General features: G+C 44.1%; 1 pseudogene; it reads right to left on the bottom strand.

The window, feature by feature from the left end:
• Window positions 1-352: 352 nt before the first annotated feature.
• Window positions 353-488, bottom strand: LOC115350797 (annotated as a pseudogene).
• Between the last annotated feature and the right edge of the window lie 23800 nt (window positions 489-24288).

The following is a 24288-nucleotide window of genomic DNA, read 5'->3' on the forward strand; positions in this document are numbered from 1 at the left end:
GTGTCATCTGCAACTTTGCTCAAGGTGCACTCGATCCCACTATTTATGATATTGATGAAGATATTAAATAGTATTCGACCCAGTATATACCCTGGGACATTGAGCCATCAAGTGGCCATCTAGCCAATTCCTTATCCATCTAACAGTCCATCCATCAAACCCATATCTCTCCAATTTAGAGGTAAGAATGTTGTGGGGGCTGTATCAAAGGCCTTACAGAAGGCCACGTAGATGACATCTCTAGCTCCTCCCTTGTCCACTGATGCATCACTCCATTTTAGAAGGCCACTAGATTAGTCAGGCATGATTTGCCCTTGGTGAAGCCATGCTGGCTTTCTAAAATCACCTCCATGTCTTCTGTGTGTTTTGAAAATATCTTCTAGGAGGATCTGCTCCATGACCTTAAAAAAAAAAATAGTGCAGAGTATGAGCCTCGCCCTGGGAAAACCACCTGCCTGACCATGGTGACTCCCCTACCAGGTAAGTATTTGCTTGCTGAAATTTAACCTTACTCCCTCTTGTAGGAGACGATAGCATGGTTTTGAATCTCTTGTGTCAGTGGCTTAAAGGTAACTCTTGGAATCAGATTGTAATTGTGTCTTGGCATTTCAGATTGTGTCATTAAGTAATTATCAGCCCGGACAAATTATACTGAGTAAATGCTTTGTGTTATTTGGACTTCAGAAGAGTGACAGTAGAGAAAAGACTGGGAAAGCAAGAGCATTTCAAACATTGATATTTGTGTTTTAACTCAGGGATTTGCTTTCTTCCTGAAAAGTGGGGACGTACAGACACATTTTCCTTTTTAAAAGACTCCATTCTTTTCCCTTTGTGCTAAAAAACTCCAAAGGTGCAAAAGCAGGGAAGGTTTGAAGGGAACATCACCAGATGTTTACATGAGAGACCAGAAATCATACAGCAAACTTGAGTGCTGTTTTCATTTCAAAGGTGTGATACACTTGACTGTATCTCTCAGTCTTTTGAAGAGAATTGGGTCAAGAAGAGAATGTGTTTCTCAAGGACCTGCTTAGGAAAGCGTTTCACTCAACAGCAACAACAACATAGACACTACATTTATTTTAACAGACAGCATATGTTGCAATGCTGAGCTTCTCAACACCTTGATGATAAGGTGGCCAAAAGACACAATGCTCCAGGAGGCAGAGCAGCAGTATATGTTAATCACCCTTCGCATAATCTGCTTGACGCTCCAGACAGTTTTGGGGTTGAGGGGTATGAAAGCTAAGAGTAGGATAAGGCAGAAAGAAAATAACACATGAAGACGACCAGGGAAACCCGAGTTAGGCGTGAGCGCACAGTGGTTTATCACTCCCAGGGTCACAGCACAGTGGCTGTCCACGCATTGATACGACAGAGGCCCCTCACATCTGTTTGTCCCCTTGACCTCTTTTCCCTTCGTGAACTGAAAACCAAAGCCTGTCACAAACTAAACCAAGCAACGCTGCAAAAAAATCTTGTTCCCAGATACAAAATTGTCTCTTGTACTGTGAGGGCTGCCCCTCCATCCTTTCATTTCAACCTGGAGCCACATTTCAATCAGAGTGCATTCAGTTTTCATGGGAGGAGGACTTTTCATTTTAATGGACTCATTTTAACATGCTTCTGTGTTAAAAACTTAAACCTGAAAGCAAATAAGCAGAGCTTGTTACAAGTAAAACTAAGTAGGTACAATCACTTCAGTTTTCACCAATGCAAATCACTGGTTCTGCTGGTTAAAACAGCTCCAGCTAATTTGAAAGCAAGAGCTAATTTTCAGCATTGCACAAACGCATAAAAATGTGTGAAATCTTCAGGCATCTGATGAAATTAGCACAGACTTCCACAAAACACTGAAAATGACCTTACCAGGAATGTTGTAAGAAGCCTGGGAATGGAGTCTGGGGCAGGACCCATGCTCAGGTCAGGGTTTGCTGGGGAACAGCTGGGACTGAGCCTGTGGGCAGCTCACCCCTGCACTGGGGACAAGCCCGACGGCCACTGTGCCCCATGCTGGGGAGGTGGCCAGCCCCACCTCTGCCTCTTCCAGCCCACCCAAAGGTAGTGCAGGACACATCAGAAAAATGACAAAGCAAGATACTGCCAATTTCAATCGTAATTCTTTTTCTCATTCAATGTATGTTGATATATCATCTAAATAATTTCCAAGACAAAATAAATCAAAATTTTTTTTAAAAAAGGACAGCACTGCTCTGCTCCTGTTTCATCCATCTGTCTTCAGACTACTTCTGTCCCTATTGCTGCAGAGCTGGGCTGGGGTTTCTCTTTGTTGTTAAGTCTAGAGCTGGCTCGATGGTCTCTAACCTCAGTCATTAATATCAATTACCATAAGGACAGCTGCCTTGTTCTCCTTGTCAGAACTTCAGCATGGAGGGTAATAGATGGCTTCAGGCTGGCCTCCTGCCAAGAGGGCTCCATTGTTTTCATCTGTGATACACAAGGAAGAAAATAATAGGGTTAAATGAATTTGATTAGACCAAGCTCAGGCTAGCGTAGCATTTAGGCTCTAATTTTGCTCTTCTGCAGTATGATTTGACATCCCTGAAATGAGCACAGGTTTAGCCATTGATTTGAGGCTTATTTAGAAAGTCAGTGACTCCTTTAAAGCTTTATAACCTCCACCTAGACTCTCTTAGTGCTAAGCATGTTGAGTTTTTTTATATTATATATATTCTATTTTTATTAATAAATACCAAAAAAGCTTTGAAATAAAAAAATATGGAGATCTATTATTTCCAGACAGTGACATTTTTGCAGCTTGGCAAAGCAGTGAGCATTTAATACAGAAATTCTTCCTCCTGACACACATCGCTTGCTTTTTTTTCTTCTCATCCACAGTGTAGCATCTTCTTCCAGTTCTGCACTTGTACCAGCCACGGAAGCCCCACACACCAGCAGAGCGAAAGCCTGCAAAAGAACCAAAGAACAGTGGAGAATGTCTTACGCAGCTCTTCATCACATACAAGAGAACCACAGTGTGCACCAAAGAAGAGAATTTTGCTGAGAGAAAAGGAGAAATAATGTGACAGCTTAATATATGTACTCTTAAAGTTAATGCGAAAAATCCAAATGGCTTTAATCAGTGTTGTGTGGGGCTCCAGTCTTTTATTACAGAGATTGTAGGTTCTAAGAGCTGTATCCTTGCTTGCTTGGTGTCAGTTGGCATAACACCCTCTGGAGCTCCACCATTCTACCCTTTTGAATGTCTAGCCCATGTGAAGTGCTAGCTTGTTATGGCTTTGTGTGGTGTGGGGGTTTTTTTTGGTAGCAGGGGAGGGGCCGCAGGGGTGGCTCCTGTGAGAAGCTGCTAGAAGCTTCCCTGGCTCCAAGTCAGACCCGCAGCTGGCCCAGGCTGAGCCCATCAGTGACAGTGGTAACACCTGTGGGAGAACAGATTTAAGAGGGGGAACCTGCAGTGGAGAGGGGAGTGGAATGTGAGAGAAAAACCTCTGCAGATATGGATGTCAGTGCAGGAGGAGGGGATGTCCCTGCAGCCTGTGGTGAGATGGCAGGCTGTCCCCCCAGCCCATGGAGGGGAGCGGGGAAGCAGATGCCCACCTGCAGCCCGGGGAGGAGCCCACACTGGAGCAGTCGGATGCCCACTGAATATGGCCGTGACTCCATGGGAAAGCCCACGCTGGAGTCGTTTGTGACTGAAGAGCAGCCTGTGGGAAGGACCCATGGCAGGGAAGTTTGTGAGGAACTGCAGCCCGCGGGAAGGACCCATGGCAGGGAAGTTGGTGAGGAACTGCAGCCCGCGGGAAGGACCCACGCCAGGGAAGTTGGTGAGGAACTGCAGCCCGCGGGAAGGACCCACGCCAGGGAAGTTGGTGAGGAACTGCAGCCCGCGGGAAGGACCCACGCCAGGGAAGTTGGTGAGGAACTGCAGCCCGTGGGAAGGACCCACGCCAGGGAAGTTGGTGAGGAACTGCAGCCCGTGGGAAGGACCCACGCCAGGGAAGTTGGTGAGGAACTGCAGCCCGTGGGAAGGACCCACGCCAGGGAAGTTGGTGAGGAACTGCAGCCCGTGGGAAGGACCCACGCCAGGGAAGTTGGTGAGGAACTGCAGCCTGTGGGAAGGACCCACACCAGGGAAGTTGGTGAAGGGCTGTCTCCCGCGGGAGGGACCCCACGGCGGAGCAGGGGCTGAGTGAGGAGGAGTCCTCCTCCCCCTGAGGAGGAAGGAGTGGCAGAGACCAGGTATGACGGACCCACCCCAACCCCCATCCCTGTTCCCCTGCGCCGCTGGCGGGAGGAGGTGGAGAGAACCGGGAGCGGAGTGGAGGCGGGAGGGCTGGGGGGAAGGTGTTCTCAGGTTGGGTTTTACTTCCTAATATCCTTGTTTTGATTGGATTGGTAGTAAGTTGGATTGATTTTGTTTCTTCCCCAAGTTGAGTCTGTCTTTTGCCCGTGACCATAAGTGGGGAGCGATCCCTCCCAGTCCTTGTCTCGACCCACGAGCCTGCCTTTATATTTTCTCCTCGTCCCACCGTGGCCGGGGTGGGTGGGGGAGAAGTGAACGAGTGGTTGTGTGGTGCTTTGTTACTGGCTGGGCTGAAACCGCGACATAGCTTTACTCCAACATTGAATGAACTGATTAAAGAAGAAAATCACTATATAAAATACTCTGAGACCATAAGATTGAATCTGACTCTGTTTCAGATGTAGAAGCTCTGTAACAGCATTGTGAAAAGAGCTATTCATGTTTAAATGTGCTGGAGGGAGAAAGAGGTTGTGGCATAGTAAATAAAAACTATTTTGAGCACTTACAGAATGCCAATGGGGCCACCCTAGAGAAGTTTATGTTATCAGTTGTAAAGATTGCTATTTTTCAATTTACATAATTACTATAACAAAATGGATATAATTCTGCAATGACAGACATAACTTCTTTGACATAATGAAATTGTTATTATATATTAATGCTAGAAATCTATCAGCGTGAAGTTTTATGTAACAAGGAATTTTTATGCCATTAGATTTGAAGAAGGCTGTATGGACTATCTTACTGGAAAGACCAACACCAAAGATGCTGAGATACAACAGTGATGAAGTCTGTATCAATACACTGCTAAATTAAGTAATGAATCTGTCCATCAGACCAGGAAAACCACTGGGAAGACCTGCTCCATGGAGAATGACCCCCCAGGACCCCTTCAGGTGGGCAACCATATGAAGTCAGGCTGTTCTACTCAAAGATGACCCTTCAAGTTTGGTTGCTTTTTTAATTATTTTTAAAGAAGCAAAGATGTGCAAGGGAAACTATTTAGTAATTCAGTAAATCATCATTATTTACAGACATGTTTACACTATTATCTCAAACAAGACACTACTCATGGCAGCAAAGGAAACCATATATACAGTATTTTGTAGGTTTCAGCTCTCAGCTATGCCCTTCTTGTGTCAAGGACTAGCTTTCATTATCTGTGTAGAGTCAGCCTGCCACAATGAGCTTCATCAAATCCTTATCAAAAGTTTTAGGGCAAGCAGAAAATAAATGAGCATGCTTTTCTACCTGTTAGGACCTGTGAGACTGTGAATTCACAGCAACACTGAACTAGTTCAACTTTGGGCATATTTCACAGGCTGTACAAAGGAAAAAAAAAAAAAGGAGAGCGCTTTTCCCTACCACTGAGAAATAACCAGAAATTGAGAGGTCTGACGTGAATCTGAAGTTTCCTGACATCTTCCTTCCTGCTGTCCAGTCTGTCAGTGGAATAACAAATACTTTGGTACATTAAACTAGGGTAGTAGGGTTTTCTATACCTTCCAGTGGGTGCTGTGGATGGATTTGTAACCACCTTGACTAGCTGAAGGACATTTAAGAGCAGATGTTTAAGCATAAATTTCTCTGTAATGTAAGACCTCCCCCAGCTGTAAAACATATTCATGCTGAAAAAAGCACTGTGAGGTATCTGAGGATCTTGTGGAATTGTGGTTACTATAAATTCAGAGTAGTAAAGATCATTGGCTAGGTTTGAATAAGGGGAATGATACTTGGCCTTCTTATACACGATGGAATTTGTAATAAGAGGCGTTCTGCCATCTTCGTTTTATCCTGTAAATGTAGAGGCACATGTATGAAAACAACTGACAGTGTCAAAATAGTGGAGCTGAAGGATGTAAGGCGGAGAGATTTGCGGCTGCCCCTATAGCTGCCTGTTCAGGTGGCATGAAGGAAGATAAAATGTCAAAACAGAACTGAGAAAAGAAAAAGTCATGAGGAGGGCTGTCCTTTCTGTCTCGGGAGCAGATTTACCCTCCCAACAGCAGGGACTGGCCCTGGGCTTTCTGTGTATTTTTTGGAGAAGCTTGAGGTAAAAAAACCCATGGAGCTACAAACATGGCAAAGCCTCCTGGAAAGTAAGCAATGCACAGATAAAAACAGGTCCATTGAGTATTTCCAGAGGAAGAAAAAGATCAGTTATCTGAAGGGAAGCAAGTTCTGACTCAATTTATTTCTGTTTCTGGAAACAAAATGAAGGTTTCTCACTAAGCAGCTCAGCAAGCTGCAAAACATCAATGAATTCAAAGAATCAGGGGGCTGCTGCTGGTTTGCTGTGTTCAACAGGAGTGCTCAGCCTGCTCCAAGGAACAGGACTGTTTGGGGAAGATCCCACCAACCCCCTCAAACCTGTGGCTTTCCCAACTCCTTCCTAATCTCCCCTGGGTTCTTTGCAGCCACAGCAGCAGAAAGAGAGGGCTGTCTGGGAGCTGACCATGCCTTCTGGATTAGTCAGCCTGTTTGAGCAAGTGACAGCCACGTTAGCGTTTATAGTCCCTGCAGAGAGGTGCTGACCTCTGCCAGCTGCCTGTGGCACCAAGCTGCTCTTTGCCAGGTCTTTGCCCTTTGCTGTGTGTTGGAAGGTCCCTGCTGGAGACCCTCCCGTGCCCCCGGTGCAATGCAGACACTGAATTGCAGGTAAGGTGCTGCTGGTTCCCCTGCAGGTGCCAGGGAGTGAAGTGGAATCACACAGGTTCCAATACCTAATCCCATGCGGGTTTCCATGTCGCAAGAGGCTACAGCAATGGATCCCTGGTGGCAGGTGTGGTAAAGACCTGGGAAAGTTGGGAAATGCAGCTCCAAGGAAGGGTGAGGGTGCTGGGGAGTTGCCCATCTTGCTGGCAGAGGTGAGAGGGAGCAGAGGGGAAGGACAGCTGGTGCTGCAGAGCTGACTGCCCTCCACTGTTGCCTTACAGCAGGCTGGGAGATGCTCCAAGTGGGGTTCCCACATGTCCTGCACCCATGCATTGCAGGGGCACACAGAGCTCTCAGCCTGACTGTTATACATCCTGCAACGTGTTCGTCTATGGGGTCCATGTGTTCACAGTGGTTTGATATAAAGATTATTTCTGTTTTCCATCTTAGCTTGGAGTTCCTTATTGCAGAGAAAAGTCTTCCTGCCCTTGCAGGTACTGTGCAGCAGTGCTGGGTGCTTTGTGTCCTGTTAATGTGAGTATATCAGTGGGGGTGGAAAGCATGGGCCCTGGGGGGGGTGTCACACCAGGAGGGACTAGCGGGGGGCTGCTTAGCAAGCAGCTTTATGCCCCACTTTACAGCCTCATCCTCCATGCTCCACTGCCCTGGTGTTGGAGAGCTGCAAGCAGGCTCTGGCACACGTGAGCACCTTACCTGTCTGCTGACAGTGCCACACTGGGAAAGCTGTTTCGGAGAAACCACCTGCAGTCCTGCCTTGGGTTTTTGGAAGCTGTTCAACTTTATTTCCACATTGCCCCAAAAACACATGGCCCAAACTTACAAGCTTAATAATCACTTTAGCCCTCAACAGCAACTGATAGTGGCTTATCTTCTCAGGCTTGTCTACATTGCCTACTAAATGATAATACTAATTACAGCCCTAATTATGTTTCTGCCCAGAATATTTGTAGATAACCTTAACTCTTGATCTGTTTAGTCTAGTTTTCCAGGTGGCAACAGATTTAAAAACAGGTTTTTAAACAAGATATGACTATTACGTTTCTAATAATAGGAGAGTGTGATCTCAACTTTGCTTGTTATTTACTGACATATGGTACAATCAGTTGACAGTGGTGGTTGTGAACACAAGCCCATAAATACAAGTTCACTTTTTAGTTATTATCTGTCTGTGTTGCATGTTTTAACTCTTTGCATAGTGAGTTGGATCTGATTTTTTTTTTTTTGCTCTGCTGAAATATTAGTATTTCAGATACTTTTGGTATTTCAGATATTTCAGGTTAGGAGTGGGCATCTTGTGTACGAGGCATTGCTTTGAAACTCGCCCCTCAAGGAACCACTTACTGTTTCTGGGGAACACATAACTTTTTTGTCCCAGCTCTTTTATCTCTTAGAAGAGTATCTGAGGCAGAACCACACTATCGTGGGTTCAGCCCTCGCTCTCCAGAATTCCCTGAAGCACAGTATTTGTGTCCAAGGTCACAACATGAGTCATAAAAATGTTTTGAGGTCTGGAGAAAATGCCTTACAGGGAAAGCCTTGAAGAGCTAGGTCTGCTTATCCAAACCAAGGCTTAGCTGTGACCTGGTTATTGGACGATTACCATAATAGGTAGTTGTCTTTTGGGAAGGCAAAACATGATATGAAAAGGGCTTTCAGTCTGGTTGAGAACTCAGGCCAATATACAGATGCAGAAATCAGAGGCCTTCAGTTGAGAAAAGTCAAGATTTCAGAAGAGAAATATGGTTAATCAGTGGAACAAGCTATGGAAAGAAGTGGTGCCTTTGCCATCTCTGAATATCATTCTAAAAAAATAAGCTTTCAGACGGACCCAAGTATTGAATCCAAGTAAGGATGATGGGGTGCATCACTATGGGCTATTTCACAAAAGGTCTCAGGTTTCCCCTGCTTTTAGACTCTCAGAATGTATTAACTAGATCCATCATGCTCATATAGTATTGTCTAGGACTGAACAAACTCCACTCCCATCAGCACTAGAGGGAATGTGTTCTTGAAGCTGGTATACTCTTTCTACGTATCATCCAGAGCAACATGACAGTAATTATTGATGGTATTTTTCTTTCTTTAAAAGGCACAGCATAGATTACTGTACCTGACTTTTTTTTTTTTTTCCACTTCCTACCACAAAAGACTGCAATGTTGTACGAAACTGATGAGCTCAGACTGGGTCTTGGAAAGGACAATAATGAATTTAATTTCTGCTACTTTTCTGACCCTAAGCACTGCTCTGAGCCCTCCTGTTACCCCATGCTATGTTAACGAACTCCTCCAAGGTCTGTTCCAGACACAACATGCCGCTGGGATCAGGATGAATCTCCTTTAAGGGTGATATGTGCCAAGCTGTGCTGAGGACTACCTTTGCTCAGTCCTTCACACTGAGGCAGGTTTTGAATATAGGTTGTCTCGAATTATTGACAATGAAATCACCTATATACATCTCTCTCAAACATGGAAAAATACTGCTGTATTTGCTCTACTTCAGCTTCAATTTGTAAAGCATATTACTTTACACTCTTAAACAGAAAGGTATTACATTCCACATGAAGTTTGTTATCTGGCCCCAGCTTGATGTTCAGCTCATTAAACAGCCCTCCGAGAAGAAAACATCTGGAACCCTGATCTAAAGTCTTTTAGTGTGAACCACTTGAGCATCAGTCCAGATGCTGAAGGAAGTGCTTTCAGCTACTGTGCTGGGTCTGTGCCTCAGGGGACCTGTAGCCTTTCAAACTTGTCCCAACACTAGTGACTCAGCCAGGCTAATGCAGACTCTTATTTGCTTGTGCCTAATTTCTCCCAACCTACTGACTTACTATGGGTTATCTTGAGTTCAGGAAGCAGGATTTGTCAAGGCATTTGAAATTTTCCTGACGGATACTGAGGGCTCACTTCATCATCATTTGTCATCATCATCTGTAGGCCATTACTGCTACACACTAGTCCTTAAAACCATGGAAAACTTCATGGCTTTAGTAAAAGTTTTCTGTGCACAGAAGCTGATTAGCAGATCAAATGAAAGATTTGCACATCTGAGCAATGAGGGTGCCACAAGGCCTCAGCTTCCAAGTGTAATCCATAACCCAGTGTGAGACGCATAGACCCTACGTAGTGCTTGGGAGAGTTGATCGTACCTGGAAAGGGATCCAAAATAACCAAACACGGAGCAGGGGGCTGATTAAAGTTGATAAACACTAGCCCAGGGATAGAGGACAATGAAAGGCCAGTGGCAAGGATTCTCTCTGAATTACTTTTCATTCAGAACAGGGCAATAATGTTGGACCCAGGGCTCTTTCCTCCGAAGTGAGTGCCAGACCCACTGCCCATTCCTGTGTTTTCTCTCTTTGTTTTGATATCCATTTTACATCATCCCTGGGGGAGTGGAGGGGAGTGCAACTCCATGAGTGGATGTGGGTGATCCTCTGCTCAGGAGAGGCAGGATGAGCTACATCCATGCAGGTCTGCACTGGGGTCTGCTCCCTGGCTGCCTGCAAACATGTACTGACCAACAGCTTCCTCAGCGCTGAGCTGCATGTCCAAATCGCAAGGGGCTGAGGGGTACCAGGCACATACCATAGCAGCTGAGGGATGGGAAAGCTCCAAAACTACTTGCAGGTCAGTGATAACAGTGGTGCCCAGCAGCCCCAGGCTCCTTTGTAGGAATGAAACCAAATTCTCCTTTGCTGGGCCACTTCCACCTGTAACTAAAGATCTGGATTTCACATTAGCCCCTGCATTGCCTCAGCCCAGCTGTTGATCAGGTACTATCACCTCAGCAGTAATAGCTGCCCTTAAACCCCTCAAGACCTCCTTCAGTCTGTGGCCTGAAAGACACTGGTTGGCCTTTTTACCTCCCAGAAAAAAAAAAAAAACAACAGTGAAAACCTACTGCCAGTAGTGGGATAAACAACACCAGCGTGACACCCACTGAAGACCCAGAGGTCTCTGCCATTGGCAATCCTATTGCACTGAACCTGCTAACATGAAATAGCTGTGCTCTGAGAGCACTTGTTAGATAAGTTTCTCAAGGAGCCTAGCCAAGACAATTCCTGTTTTCTGCCCTTGGCCTGAGCTTAGACACAAAGCGCTCCAGATGTGGTCTTACAAGTGCCAGACAGAGGGGAACAGTCACTTTCCTGGACCTGGAAAGTCTTGCTAAGGCAGCCCAGGAGGTAGTTGACCTTCTTTGCAACAAGGGCATGTTGCCCTTATTGCTCACCAGATCCTTTTATGCAAAGCGGTTTTGCAGACAAGCAGCTCCCAGGCTGTCCTGCTTCCATCCCAGATGCAAGACTTCCTCTTATTGAACTTTATGAGGTTCCTGTTGGCTTGTTTCTCCAGCCTGTCCAGGTTCCTCTGAATGGTGGCCCTGCCTTTGACTGTATTGCCCCCAGTTTGGTGTCATCCACAAACTTACTGAGAGCGCACTCTGTCCCATCATCCAGATTGTTAATGAAGACATGAACAAACAGTACTGGTCCCAGTACTGATCCTTTAGGGAGCCCAGTAGTTACTGAGTGAGAGCTGGCCTTTGCACCACTGACTACAACATCTCAAAACTGAAAGCTCCTGCAAGAGTGAAAGGTTTTGTGTTTGGAAAATTTTATTGCCCAGAACTGAGGCAGCTGTGGCACCTCAATGGGTGCAGAGCTGAGCCAGCCTCCTCTCAAATCTCACACTATACTCCCGGCCATATAGATGTATTTTATGAAGCTGGAAGGGACAAGTTCTGGTATTAATCAGAATAGCTTGCTGGGGTGATGCCGAAGAGGTACAGATAAGACTGGATCTTCCACTCCTCCAAGCAGAGAGTTTATCCCAATAAATTCCATTACCTTAGATTGATCTGGGCATGATAAGACCCAGTGACCTTCATTTTTAAAAATCTCTACTGTCTTTTTTGGGGAAGAAAAAAAATAATCATACTGTTTTAAAGATTGCTTTCACGGTAGAGTCGCATTCTCCATTTTGCTGCCTTTTGTTTTGTTTCCAGTGTTTGGTATCTCCATTAACACGTTAGGTGCAGGTCTGACAGACAGCTGCTATTCTTAGCCCTGTCGACACATTTCACTGTAGTAAAATGACCGTCACAGCTGTAACACATTGCAAGAAAATGCCCTAAATATAAAATAAAGGCTGGGTCAAAAAAGCTGCAAGAGTTAAAAAGAGGCTGAGATTAATAGCATGACTGGGAACAGGCCTAGGCTTGGTGAAGCAGATGAGAGAGGCTGCTGTTGCTGTCCCCATCTTCAAATAAGTATAGAGTGAGACTTTCTGAGAAGAGGTTTCCCTTCAAGGAATGGGTCTGTCAGCCCTCACCAAGTGCCTTCGAGCACCTGTGGACTCGGTTCCTGGATGTGCCCATGCACAGCACAGAAACAGACTGACTTATGGTGGAAAGATAACAAAGTGACTATATGCACCCACAATTTTGATCTCTTTTTACGGGAAGTTAGTCATGCTTTACAGTAGAGCGCATTCATTAATAGGTTAAGAAATGATTCTTACACCTTTTAATAAATGACTAATTTTGTAGAGTCCAACAGTTTCTGAATCACTTATCAGAGGAACTTGAACAGCTTTAACACTTTCTCTCTGTTTCAGTAAAACTGCTTTAAAAAGTCATACTGTTCACGTCTGCAACATTGTTTATAAACTGTATTATCGTCATGTCTCAAATAGAGGCCAAAAAAAATTTACGACCTAGTGGCAGCAAGTGGTTTAATGGGCAGGCTTCAGCATCATGGGTCATTGACTTCTATATCCATCCCTGCTAATGACTCACTAAAATGTGCTGTCTGAGGAGTCATTTCATCTTCTCTACCCCCAGGCCCCCAACATCAGTGATCTGAGTATCTGTTACAAGGTGTATGCATAATGCCTTGAATAAATAAAGCCTCAAATTTGGGGCTGTGGGCAAAATTCCTGTTCCTTCTGAGGGCACTACAGAGCTGTTTTACATGGTGGACCCACTAGTCTTATATTCTTTGGCTATAACTCAGAACTAAATAAAAAAGCAGTTCTCCCCTTTACCACATGCCACAGAAATTTTGGATACTGTGAACAGATTGCTGTGACTATGGCATGGGAGAAAACTGAATGCAGACTTGCAGAGGAGCTGCCCTTCTGCTCTGCTGCTTCTGCCTGCATATGAGACCTTTGGAAAAGCTGTAGATTCTCCACAGTGCCTTTTGCCAGCATCAGAGCTGAATATACTGTGGAGGAGGAGAAACAAGGGTGAGGAGTTTCAAGGTAAAGCTGAAGAGAAGCGCCGAAGGAAACAGAGCTTGGAGAAGTCATCTAGGCCATCCAGCTTGCTCCCCACCATTACCACCAACACCACACCAGAGAAGAAGTTCCTGTCTGTCCCAGCAAACGTTGGCCTAAGCCATCCCCCAAAACTTGACAGCCAAATGTGCAACAGTTCAGGTGTGGAAACAGGCTGCCCCACGAGGACCTCCTTATTAAAAAAAGGGGAGCCAGGTAAAGGTGCAGCACATGCAAGGGACTGGCTAGATCTGGTCCTTACTGAGTAGTGTGTCACACCCCTGGGGCATGGTTGGTCTCCATCTCCAGGGATGAGCTGAAGGAAGGGTGCACCAAATGAGCAAACCTGTTGCTCAGCAGGGTGAAAGCTGAGGCTGTGCTTCTTTCAGTACCCTGCTCCTACACTGTATTAGCAGCAAGTCCTCAAAGCGGCCAGTGTCAAATCTTTCTCCCACTGTTCAGCTCTGGCCAAAATTACAATAATGAGAGACGCAAAGCACCATAGCTTTGAGGTGCTCTGAACTCTGAGGATCCTATTTAGAGCCAGCCTTGAATCAGGGGCTGGCTACGAACATATCCAGCATTTGTGGGAACACAAGCCTCCTTGCCCGTTGTAGCCTCTTCCAACACAAAATTCCTCTTCTGCTGACCAGGAGCAAGAGAGGAGTGAGCGTTGCAGGATCAGACCCCGCCGCTCAAAAGTGTGTTCTTCATTTTAAATAGAATCTCACTGTGGGAAATCAGGACCAAACAGCAAAAAATCAAAGACTTATGCTTTGTAAGAGACATGAATAGCCTGCTTTATGCAACCTTCTTCAGTAGTGTGGGAACTGCTCTGTCTTCCCCATTCTCTATTGTGTATCTTCTCTTTGCAGCAGAAGAGTATAAAGTAGCAGACTAGCTAAGTCTTCCATTTTTCTATAATAGAAAACATTTTTTAGAGAAGGATTGTCACCTCATTAAATAGTGTAACAACCTATATCCTCGTACCTGTGTGAATTTTCACCTACTCAACCTTCCTGCAGTCACTCAGTGCTTGGTGCAAGCAAAGTGACATTGTAAGTACATGGGAAGATAGAGGGATTGACCCCATCCAGATCCTGTGGAAAGTGTGGATCCATGTAGAACCTGCTTTGCAGATTAAGCTGCTCTTATCTGCCTTGCTTTGAGCAGAGAGGTTAGCCGAGATGATCTCTGGAGGTCCCTTCCAAATTCAAAGATTCTGTGATCTGGAAAAGTTTGCCAAACACTGGGACACCAGGTAAAAATGGAAAATTTCCTCCATGCTGGTTTTGTGACTCTCTCCCTTAGTTTTCTTTTGTTTTTATTAAAAATAAAACAAAGCAAAATGTTTGGTTTCTGGTTGAGCTCAATGTTCTTTTCAACAAGAAAATGAAATGTTTCAGTTTTTCATTTTGGCAAGAAAACCTCCAAAATATTGGTTTTGGCTTTAGCTGTGTTCTGCCACTGAACTGCAAAATCAGTTATTTGCATAGCACTAAGTGTAAGGTAAATCTCATCAATCTCAGTAAAGTAAAGAAACTTAACAACCAAATCTTTTCAATGAAAGGATACATTTACTGGCAGAGATGCAATATATTAAGATTGTTTTCCAGCAGTTAAGAGTCCTCAAATTGTGCAAAGCCCATGAAAACCAGTACTGGAGGGCAAAGGAGCTTTAATCTTGTAATAGAAACTACAAATATAACCTCTGGAACTAAATATCACCCTTTGAATGTTTTCTTCTTGGGCATGTGTCTGCTGCTAAGAGAGAAGGAAATAGAAATGCTTAGTAGCAAATGGTATCCCCGCCACAAACTATTAGTGTTTCTTACTTGTGTGTATTTAAATGGTTTACAATATAACTTAATGAAGCTATTATCTCTTAGCCATAGCAGAAATAGTTGTCCTGAAAAGCTAGGTTCTTTGCAAAAGCAAAAGAGGTTTTTAGAATAGGCTGAGGAAAAATATGAACAATCTTACGGGCATTTTAATGAAAAAAATCCTTCTGTACTTCGAAATTTTTTACCAATTCCGCACTTCTGTAAGTCATTTCAGAAACAGATTTTTTTTTTTTTTTTTCGTGTTCTTAAATGGCAAAATACAAAGCATGGGAAACTGAAGGGGGAATTAGAAGTCCATGCTCAGTCACGGAGTTATGGTGCCATTGGGATCACAGAGATGTAACAGGAGAGCTTGACTGACTGCTGCTGCCATGGACTGTCTTTAAGAAGGTCAGAGAGAGGAGGTGAGGAGGCTGGGCTTCAAGACTGGACAAAAGAGTGACTTGAGAATATGAAACTTTGCTGTGAAATGATTAACAAACCTGTTGATTATTGCCCAGCCGTAGTCCCTGGGAAGATGGTGGAGTAAATTCTCCTAGAAGCCATGTCCAGGCACATGAAGGAGAGAAAGATGACCGGGAACAGCCAGCATGGACTTACCAAGGGCAAATCATGCCTGACCAGCCCGATGATTGTGTTCTTTGATGAGGTGACTGGCTCAGAAAACAAGAGAAGACCATTAGCAAGGCTTTAGACACAGTCTCCCATAGCACTGTTATGGTCAAACTGGGGAAGTCTGGACTAGGTGGATGGACAACAAGGCTGGTGAAAAAAATCTGGCCAGTTGCTTGAACCAGTGACCAGTTATGAGTGACATTCCTCAGGGTTTGATAAAGGGGCTGATACTGTTTAACATCCTTGTCAATGGCATGGGTGACGAGACAGAATGAACCCACAGCAAGTATGTCAATGACACCAAACTGGGGGTGAGGAAGTAGAAAGTAGGGCTGCTATTCAGTGATATCTCAGCAAACTGATGAAACAAGCTGACAGAAACCTCATGAAGTTCAACGAAGGTGAGTGCAAAGGTGGAATAACCCCAAGCACCACTACAGGCTGTGGACAAAATGCCTGGAAAACAGCTCTGCAGACAACAACCTGGGGGTCCAGGTGGACAACAAGTTTGGGTGAAGAAGGTCAATAGGATCTTGAGCTGCATCAGCAAATGCCAGCTGGTTCAGGGAAGTAATTTTCCTCTCCATTTGGCACTTGTGAAACCACTCCTGTATAACTGTGTCCAGCTTGGGTGGTTGGTCTTTCACTGGAACAGGTTGTCCAAAGAGGATGGGGAAATCTGCATCCTTGGATATAATCAGATCTTGACTGGACAGGACCCTCCAACCTCTGATCTAGTTTTGAAGTTGGCTCTCCTTTGAGAACAGGGCTGAATGAGGTGACTACAGTGGTCTCTATCCTCCTAATTTTTTCTATTAATTTCTACTTAGTTTGTCAGTCAGGTATTATTGTTTGAGGCCCCAGTTACAGTACTGTTTAGAATGGCTGGTGGTTTTTGAGGGTGAAGTGCTCAGGGGTGCAGAGGGTAAGAAATGTATGTAGCCCCTCTTCATTGTTTAAGTTTATTCTTGCCCAGAAAAGCACCAAATACCTAAGCATGTCCTTGAGCTTCCTTACAGAGTGAGAAAAGTGCATAACTGCTTTCCATGACAGGTGGTGAAACACATCCTGGACCAGCTTGAGGAGGTTCAAATCATCACTTCCCCCTGCCTGGGAAAGAGCTCTATTCACCAGGTTATCTGCTACTCTTGGTGTAGGCGCTGAGAGTGAAACCAAGAGGTCTCTAGGAAACTGAGGCTTTTCCAGCCCACATGATTTGTTGGATCAATCCTTTAGTGCCTTCTGAATGACACATATCTGAAGTTCTCAGATGAGTAGCAAATGAAGTGTATTTTAGCACAGTACTGCAAAAATGTCAGTGACACTTGATAAGCTCATCTGTCAAGCAAAAAGAAAAATCTGCAATAGCTGTTGAGAACAAAACACTGTTTTACATGTACAAAAAACCAAATGCCTCTGCTGTATCTTATCAAAGCTAATTTTCCTTGGTTTTAAAGTGTTAAAAAAATTCTAAGACTTTAGCTCACAAAGTAATGATTAATTTTCTTTTTAATAAGCAGTTACAGCATTAGTCATCTCTTCTGATTCACAATGAAACCTACGGGGCACAGTGGGATGTATTTACCCAGAGAGGTGTTGAATTTTGTCTGACATGTAGACTTTTTAAAGTATTATTACTTGAAGTTTTATGTGTGAAGGAAGAAAGGCACAAAGGCTTCGAAACTGGAAATGGCTGAGTACAGACAAACAAACGGTGTGTCGGAAAAAAAATTCTTCAGAAAGTCCTGGCTCTTCTGAAGTCAAAGGTCTTTTGTGTTTTTTTCTGCACACTTGTACCCTCTTTAAAACTTCCAGGAATGCCAGCGCTGGCCCTCCTTCTCTTGGTGGGAGCTTTCTGGAGGATGTCTCTCAACCGTGGCTCACCAGGATATGGTCCTCATTTTCCCGTGCTTTCTCTGCCAGCTGCTACAGATTGCTCAGCGTTCAGCTTCCTGGCTGTGCAGGACTCCAGTTTTGGCAGCACAGATGAGATTGCCTTATTCAAATACCTCCCAGCCAGGTACATAGCTCCTGGGAACCAGGCTTAAAGACTGTATGAAGACATACATTTCCCCCTTCTTTCAGGAGTGCCATAACCACCAGGCTCAGTACCTCCATCGGGATATTTGAAGACTGCTGGGGTGCTGGTCCTCTCACAGGAGGTCTGGGTCATGCTGTGACGACCATCTGTAGCAGACCTATGCTTATGTGCTCCCTGATTTCTTGTTGATGGGTTGGGGGCAGTTTCTAAACCTCAGATATATCCCAAACATCACCAATTTTTACACATATGTTATGCGTAAGGTGGCGGGTACCATTATCATTACTTTAACTTAGATATAGCTCTGAAGTTAAACTGGCCTTTTCCGTGAACATGCACTTTCTAGAAGGGTTTGAAGAGGAATTAAAAATTGCTTCTAACTGTATATAGTAAGGAAAAGCAGCTAAATAAAAATTATTCATAACACTTAATAGTTTGAAAGAGAAGAAACCTGATGGAAAAGAAGTAAGTTCTGAAAGCATAGACTGCATTGCAATGAGTTGGGAAATAAGATACACAAACCTGAAAACAGACACTGACTTTCCTCCTTCTCCTCAGCTTCCTCACAAGTCAAAGGAGTCAGAACAGTTACTTCAGCTGTGGTGAGAAGGTGACTCAAACACAAGCCTTTGCTCTCATCTTCCTGCCTCCTGCAAGCAGTCACTTCTGTCTCCAGAGCAGTGGAGTTAGGTGATGTGTCCCATCTCCTCCACATGTTGCCATGCTGTGATCAATGTTTTAAGGGTTTTTTTTGATTGTTTGCTTTAAAGGAGAGTGGTACCCACTGAATTTATATAATCTAAACCTCACAGGTCAGAGCTCAGTTTAAGAGGCTGGACTGGATTACAGCTGATAAGTAAATCCCTGAATGAGACAAGTTAGCAAATCATCTTTAAAACATTATTCATCTGTATAATGCCTCAAGCATTCAAGGTTTAGACCTTCGATTTTACTTGTGCACTGTGACTCCTACATGGACCCACCTTTTTTTTTTTAATCATTATTTTTTCTGCTCTCTTACCTGTGTTAGGTTTTTTAAAGATTGCTTTGCATTTTTTCAGCCTGCAGACATTTTAGCTGGTTATTCAGTTAAAAAATCTGTACCTGAAATTTCAGAGTAGCTCAACGGCTTGCAAAGAAGTTTAATGCTTATAAAAGTGAAAGAGCAACAGCACTGGCCTGACTCATACCCTGTAGGAGTAGGTGCTAGTATAAACCTCCCCACATATATCTGCTGGTTCATCTCAGCCCTTTTAACAAGCTGCAGTCTGTATTAACTCATTATAGTGCAGTAATAGCAAGCTTTGGTAAGAGACTCTTTCCTTTCCTGGGTGAAAACTGCCTCTTCAGCAGCTACTGAACTGAATTTTACCATCAGCAGTTTATATTATTGTATACAATTAGAGTGCTTGAGCCAAAGTATGATGGGGTTTCTGTTAAAAAATACTGTATGTGTTAGTAAATGTATAACACACCAAACCCCTTGACAGATTTGGGGTGGATGTTGTGTCTGCGTGCAGTATGTTCCCTGCCTCCTTAGCCTCTGTTGTGCCCTACAGATACAGCCTGACCTGTGGCAGAAGTGCCATTTCAAAAATCTGATCAAAAGAATCATTTCTGCCCAAACAGAACACAGATAGGGGAAATATACCCATATAAGAAGGGCACTGTTGTGCCTTTGCGTTGCATGGTGCTGCAGGAGTGTGCAGATAGATGGTAGTTGGTTGCCACCTCTCCCCATGCAGAGGGTGCTGGGTGCCAGGGGCAGGCCAGGAACTCGGTCATACCGTTTGGCTTGCACCTATATCGTACCTCTTGATGGCATTGACTGACGAGGAATACTTATTGTGAATACCACTATGCTGTTCTGGTTTGTGGCCAAGAAAGACAAACAGGAGGAGGACCAGAAATCCTGTGCTTTGCTTTGAAAGTTCCTCCGTAGTTGTGTTTCCTCTCTAACAGGTCCCTAAAGGAGATGAGATGAGCATATGTTTACGTTTCCCAGTTATTTTCTGAAATGGTCTTCACTGAAGTGTTCATTCTGGCTTCATTAGTGGAGTTTTATTTTGCTACTCAATGTCTTAAGTCCTTTTCCCTCCACCCCCTTCCTGTTTTGTTTTTTTTTCTTTTTTCTTTTGTGGTGTGAACACAAGTTATTGTAATTATTCTACGAGGACAATTCAAAAGTTTTGTCTCTCCACTTGACTTCCTAGGTCCCTGTAGAACTTGTCTCAAGTGTGGAAATCCACAGTTTGGGAGAAAACAGGTGTAAACAAAGGATGCTTGTTTAGGGCACTTTGGGGTTCAGGAAGAACAAGGGTCCAGATCACCAACAAGAGTGAGGTACCTAAATGATTTTAACAGTCTTGGCTGGCTAGGGTATGGTATATGGAGCTGCAGTGTGTGGTACCACAGCATATAATGGGAGACAAAGTGGCAGAATCTTGCCTAAATTCACATTCTGGGATACTGCTGAATTTGTAAACCATTCATGCACTTACTTACACAAAAAAAAACCCAAACACGCAAAGGGATGGAGGTGTACTTAGCTGAACTGTGAACAGCCTACTCCAGCATTACCTTGATTTTCTCATACTGATAACATCTGCAATAAGAGGGTGTTGGAAATGAGAGCAAATCATTTTGCAAAAAGAATAATAAAAAAAAGACATTCATCAATTTGCAAGTGATATAACTTCTTATGGTATTTTCCCTTCAAATTAAAAACACTTGTCAGGCAGATTTCCAGCATAGCATGTGGTGAATTTGTAGCAAAATTATGATGAACATAAAGAAAACACTGTCAGGTTTGATTCAGCTCTATATTTGGGGTTGGGGGCGGGGGGGGGGGGGACGGACACCAAAACCAACAGAAAGATTTACCACTGGTTAGCTTTTTCTATTTAATGAAAATGGTTAAGGAAAACAAAAATGCAAACACTCCTGGTGGGGTGACTGTGAGTCACACTGCAGCTCTGTGTTGGTGCAGAGGTTCCCCAGCCACAGGACTGAGCTCCTCCTGGGACGCAAACCGCTGCAAAGTCTACGTGACCCAGCACAGGTTCGGCAGCTATGGCTTCCTCTGGCATTACCTCCCCCCCAAAAAAGTCTATAGGCACCTGTCTCAAAAACATGGCTTAAAAAAGCAGCTTGGCTGGCAGCCATCTTATCCTCTGGGAGAAATGAGGGAGAAGCATGGTGCGGGGGGGGGGAACTCTAACAGTGAAATTTAAGGATAAGATTTGAGTGCTCGTTAATAGCAATGAAATGTTTTTACCCCAGCTGTAGTCCTACAGCCACGAGTCCACTGTGCAGGTGCACTACCCCAGTGCAAGACCCCAGAGGAGGAGACCTGCAGGTGAGAACTGGCCAGGGTTTGGAGGGGTAAAATGTTTTTTTCATCAGAAAATACCAGTACATTAAACCTGACACTTCCAGTGAAAAAATGTTGGTGGGAGGCAGAGGAGAAACTGGTGGGGAGAATAACCCTCCAGTGGCTGGACACCTCACCCAGCCTCCTTAAGCACTTTCCAGGTTTTCTCTGTAAAAATAGTGCGCGATCATTTGGGTTGTGTAAGTGGGTCAAGCTATATTATTCGAGTCCAATTTTAACAAGCTGGGCCCTTGCAGTCAATAACTCCATGACCATCCTGTAATCAAGTGTGGTTATTTTAAAAGCTGACAGCTCTGGTGGGGCAGAGGAGGGCATCAATTCAGCCACTGTACCTTTCCCAGTCCCTGCCGAGCATCCTGAGGCAGGCCAGGGATGCACTAATTAAAAGAAAATACAGCAGCCTCCAAAAACAGGATGCTACAAAAAAGGTATTAAAGAATCCATGGCATAACCATAAGTGAGTAATTTAAAAGACAAATTCAGAGTCCTGGGGTGGAGAGAGCCAAATGTTCCTTTTCCTGTCATCAAATGTTATTTACTCTAATGTGCAAACAATGAACAGAGGCTTTTTTTCCCCTCCCAAACTGTGTGAATTACTGTTTAAAAGAGTTTTCCAGTGCTGCTGATCAAGCCCATGCACAGAGTTAAAATACAGCCCACCACCCTGTGGCATTTATTCCTTTTAATACCTGAAGCACTTTTTCATTAACATCTGCAAACTAGACAACTTCTTGTTACTTGTCAAAGAGAGGCTTTGGTCTTCTCAGCACGCACTATCAATCTGATCATTTAAAGATTACATGCACTAGTCAGTTCACCACCCTGAAGCTGTGTTCAGAAGAGCTCAGCAATAGCAATAAATACAATGTTTCACTCAAGCTGTTAATTACATCCAGGACAGGCTGGGAAATTCTTCACAATAATCGTAAATATTAAGTGCTTGAAATATACTCTCCTGCAATTAGAACCAATGTATGTGAATGAGAATCATGTATGCCAACAGCCACCTTATTACTTGACAAATCAAGACATTAAAAATCAGCTCAGTGGGATGCAATTTTGCTTATCTGGCTCATACTTGAGATATTATGTTGAACAGCCTGGAAATAATAATAATGAAGAATATGATGTGTTGTGCTACCAATCTGAAGGTCACTTGAAGGCGGTTATTTCATGCAACACTGCCAATAGAGTGTGTTTATATTCTGTTGCAGACTCAACAATATGAAGGCTATCATGTTTTGGATGGTGTTTTAATGGCAGCAAAGAGGTTTTTATTTTATAGCAGAAGCACCTTAAAACCGTGACAAAAACTTGGTGACCTCTGATTTTCTTCTTGAACATGCTACACCTTTTAAGTTTACAGGCTGATCTCCTTGAAGCCAACAGCAAAACTCTCTGACTTTCACAGGAGACCTCCTTCCACTTTTTTAGGATACTCTGGGGTACCCTGGGTATTTGTACTACATAGTACTTCTCTGAAATATGAATAATTTTGTTACATATCCAGTCTTACATCTGATTCTGTGCATTAAACTTGTAAATAAAGTAGTGCCTGTCTGAGGATGGAGTTGTTATGATGATAATGAAATAAGAGATACAGTGGTCGCTATCACGTGTCTGTGAAACTAGGACAATGACTAGTATTTTTTATATACTGTGCAGTTCTGGAGAATTTATTTGGCTGCAGTTCAGAGTATTCAGAAACTGGTGTCCTGATTGTCCTGCCTAGAAGAATTTACAGCACATCATTTAATCATATACCAGTTCCTGCAACTTGGCTCCAAGCTTGCTGCAACTTTTCTGTAAGTTTGCTCAACTTACGCAGTGTTCAAAACTCTCACTGCAGCAGTACTAAATTGCCATGGTGGCTTTCTTGGTCTGGCTGCAGACACGTTGCTTTAGAGGCAGAAAGGGTAAGGGGTGGGAAGGTAGAAAATGGGCCCAGCAGGAGCCGACAACGACTGTGATGAGAGTATAGGGAAGGCTGAGGCTGACCAGGGTAACTGAGAGCTGCACAACCCCTGCTGAGGCAAATAAGGTGAATGTTCCCGACAAGGAAAGCCACATGCTAAAGAGAGGAAAATAATCTGTTATTATTGGGTTGAGGACCTCCTATGGAAAAATCCAAGAGGGAATTTAATCTGCCTGCCAAGGGTACCAAACTTTGACACTACTGCCAGTGTTTTAGGCTATTGTCAAGCAAGTCTGGGCTGGGGTGAAAAGGGGCCAATGCACTTACCTGTAATAACCACCTGAAGAGTCAGTGTAGAGAAGCAGGTACCTCCAGAGACTTGCAATGGAGATTGGCTCTGCCCTAGTGCTGAGAGAGAGAGTGATCTGCTCTGCCTGGCTGGGTGTCTGCCTTTTCCAGAGGCTAGAGGGACATAATACCAGATCTTGGGTGCACCCATCTTCTGGAGACTACCTCTGATGCCTCAGTCTGCCTTGGCATGGTGGCCTTGTGATCAGCACACTCAGTGGAGTCTAGAGGACTCTTCCTACCAGGAGATAGCCCCACTTATGAACAGTGGGTTTTCTTGAAAAGTGGCCCGGATCTCAGGCTAACTTTTCTTCCCAACTGTAATAAACTAAATGCTGCTTTGAGAGGTCATGGAGAGAGAAATTTAATCCTAATCTGATGGGTTTTTATATTGCTTGGGTAGATACCACCTGTCAGGCATGAAAGGACAGACCTAGCTATTATTTCAGAGGAAGGGTGATGTAGTTTCAGTGCTGGAAACTGTTTAGTATTTGCTGCTATGGCCATAGTGAAGAAATAACCAGTTGTGGATAAAATACACTAACAGAGACAAAGATGACAGGAAGCATTAATCCTTTGGGCACATCCTAATATATGTAACTGTCTTCAGCCTTACTAGATCTCTCTTAGCATTTAGAGTGGATATAGTGCCAAGTGAGCCCTCTCCCTTTATCTCATAGGGTTGGGTACTTCCCACTTTTGCCATCCAGGAAGCTCCACTGCATCAGGAATGACAGATTAAGGAAGAGTTCCCCTCTATCCCCATCTCCCCATGAAATATAAAGCTGTTTGTTAATGATGTGCTGGCTTGAACGTAGACAGGTACTCAGACAGCTTTGCCTAAAGCTTTGACTAAGAGCAGATCAGTTGTTTCCTTTTACCGAAGTATCTGTG

The sequence above is a fragment of the Aquila chrysaetos genome, chromosome 14 (assembly GCF_900496995.4).
Source record: "Aquila chrysaetos chrysaetos chromosome 14, bAquChr1.4, whole genome shotgun sequence".
NCBI classification, from domain to species: Eukaryota; Metazoa; Chordata; class Aves; order Accipitriformes; family Accipitridae; genus Aquila; species Aquila chrysaetos.